The sequence below is a fragment of the Astyanax mexicanus genome, chromosome 4 (assembly GCF_023375975.1).
Source record: "Astyanax mexicanus isolate ESR-SI-001 chromosome 4, AstMex3_surface, whole genome shotgun sequence".
Taxonomy (NCBI): Eukaryota; Metazoa; Chordata; class Actinopteri; order Characiformes; family Acestrorhamphidae; genus Astyanax; species Astyanax mexicanus.
Window position 1 is genome coordinate 25,985,001 of NC_064411.1, and position 2,500 is coordinate 25,987,500.

The 2,500-nt window shown below is 46.5% G+C and overlaps 1 non-coding gene and 5 pseudogenes across 1 annotated transcript; all 6 read left to right on the top strand.

Annotated features, from left to right (window-relative positions):
- The first annotated feature begins 1,354 nt into the window (after positions 1–1,354).
- Positions 1,355–1,473, top strand: LOC125802019 (5S ribosomal RNA; annotated as a pseudogene).
- Positions 1,474–1,583: 110 nt separating this feature from the next.
- On the top strand, positions 1,584–1,702 carry LOC125801823 (5S ribosomal RNA). Its single transcript, XR_007438982.1, has one exon. It is a non-coding gene; the product is annotated as a 5S ribosomal RNA (ribosomal RNA).
- A 110-nt stretch (positions 1,703–1,812) lies between these two features.
- On the top strand, positions 1,813–1,931 carry LOC125801904 (5S ribosomal RNA; annotated as a pseudogene).
- Positions 1,932–2,041: 110 nt separating this feature from the next.
- On the top strand, positions 2,042–2,160 carry LOC125801919 (5S ribosomal RNA; annotated as a pseudogene).
- A 110-nt stretch (positions 2,161–2,270) lies between these two features.
- LOC125801971 (5S ribosomal RNA) lies at positions 2,271–2,389 on the top strand (annotated as a pseudogene).
- A 110-nt stretch (positions 2,390–2,499) lies between these two features.
- The window catches only part of LOC125802020 (5S ribosomal RNA), a 119-nt pseudogene continuing 118 nt past the window's right edge, over position 2,500 (top strand).

Genomic DNA, 2,500 nt, shown 5'->3' on the forward strand with positions numbered 1-2,500 from the left:
CAGGGTTGAGTAGAATTTCTAAGTTGTAAAATCAATCATGGGTAAGCAGCGCGACCTCTCAACCGGAATAGTGGCTCAAATTCAAGCCCTTCGCCAACAAGGCTTGACCCAAACTAAAATTGCTGAGCAGCTCGGCATCAGCCAGTCTTCCGTCTGCAAAGCTCTCAAGAGAAACTGCAGCAAGTGCACCAACTGTTCCGGCGTCCGAAAAACTTCTGCTCGCGACAACAAGCAGCTGAGAAAGATCGCAGTCAGCAACCGGTTCAAGTCCACTTCCGAGCTCACCGACTTGTGGAACAAGCAGACCGGCGCTGACGTCTCCAGATCAACCACTTACCGTCGTCTGCGCGAACTCGGCTTCAAATCTCGCGTTCCAGCAGTAAAACCGATGCTGAACAAGAAACAAATGGAGAAACGGCTGAAGTGGGCCAAAGAACACGGCGAGTGGACTGCTGAAGACTGGCAGAAAGTGGTCTTCAGTGACGAATCACGCTTCTGCATCTCCTTCGGTGACCAAGGTCCTCGTGTCTGGCGTCGTGGTGGCGAAACCTACAACCACGAGTGCGTGAAAAGATCCGTCAAGTTTCCCCAGAGCGTTATGGTCTGGGGATGCATTTCCGCTCGAGGTGTAGGGAAACTCTGCTTCCTCAAGAAGACTGTCAATGCTGCCGTATATCAAGATGTTCTGGAAACGTTCCTGATTCCGACTGTTGAGGAACAGTTCGGCGAAGAAGACTTCATATTTCAACAGGATATTGCACCGGCTCATGCGGCAAAGTCGACCAAAGATTGGTTCACTAAAAAACAGCTTGAAGTTTTGGCATGGCCGGCCAACTCGCCTGACCTCAATGTCATTGAAAACCTTTGGGCCATCGTCAAGCGGAAAATTCGCGACAGAAAGCCTACTACGCTGGACCAACTGAAGCAGAACATCGCCACTGCCTGGGAAGCTGTGAGTGCGGAAACTTGCGACAAGCTGGTCAAATCGATGCCGCGGAGACTTCAGGCAGTCATACAAGCCAAGGGGGCAGCCACAAAATACTGAGAAAGTGATGATTGTAATTATAATAAAAATTATTCTAATTCAATGAAATGGTTTCTCCATTATTCTAATTCAATAAAACAACAGTGTCACAGTTAAATGGCCTAAATGGGCCTTTTGGAAAGCTCAGCTGAGCAAATTTTTTTCCAGGTAACGAGTTCTGTGATTAGTCTAACGAGTAGGACAGGTGCGGTGAACACCTGATTTGCTTTCTGCACAAAAAATGCATTCAAAGAATTTCATGATTGCACTATTTCAAATTATTCTAATTCGTTGACCAGCACCTGTAGTCTTGATGAGAGTTTTGCAATCGCTTATGGTCACACTACCCTGAGAACGCCCGATCTCGTCTGATCTCTGAAGCTAAGCGGGGTTTGGCCTGTTTAGTACTTGGATGGGAGACGACCTGGGAATTCCAGATGCTGTAAGCTTTTCCCCTCTTGCTTCTATGACCTTGGTCTTGATATACATTACTAGTGTGTAATCTAAAACCCAACATAGATGAAGTCGCATAAGTAGTCTTGATGACAGCTTTGCAATAGCTTTCGGTCACACTGCCCTGAGAACGCCTGATCTTGTCTGATCTCGGAAGCTAAGCAGGGTTTGGCCTGGTTAGTACTTGGATGGGAGACCACCTGGGAATACCAGGTGCTGTAAGCTTTTCCCCTCTTGCTTCTATGACCATGGTCTTGTTATACATTACTATTGTGTTGTTTGAAACCCAACATGCATGAAGTCGCATAAGTAGTCTTGATGAGATTTCTGCAATCCCTTAAGGTCACACAACCCTGAGAATGCCCGATCTCGTCTGATCTCGGAAGCTAAGCAGGGTTTGGCCTGGTTAGTTCTTGGATGGGAGACCACTTGGGAATACCAGGTGCTCTAAGCTTTTCCCCTCTTGCTTCTATGACCATGGTCTTGTTATACATTACTAGTGTATTATCTGAAACCCAACATATATGAAGTCGAATAAGTAGTCTTGATGAGAGGTCAGTAATCGCTTAAGGTCACACTACCCTAAAAACGCCCGATCTTGTCTGATCTCGGAAGCTAAGCAGGGTTTGGCCTGGATAGTACTTCGGTGGGAGACCATCTGGGAATACCCGGTGCTGTAAGCTTTTCCCCTCTTGCTTCTATGACCATGGTCTTGTTATACATTACTAGTGAATTATCTGAAACCAAACATACATGAAGTCGCATAAGTAGTCTTGATGAGAGCTCTGCAATGGCTTTCGGTCACACTACCCTGAGAACGCCCGATCTCGTCTGATCTCGGAAACTCAGCAGGGTTTGGCCTGGTTAGTACTTGGATGGGAGACCACCTGGGAATACCAGATGCTGTAAGCTTTTCCCCTCTTCCTTCTATGACCATGGTCTTGTTATACATTACTAGTGTATTATCTGAAACCCAACATACATGAAGTCGCATAAGTAGTCTTGATGAGAGTTTTGCAATCG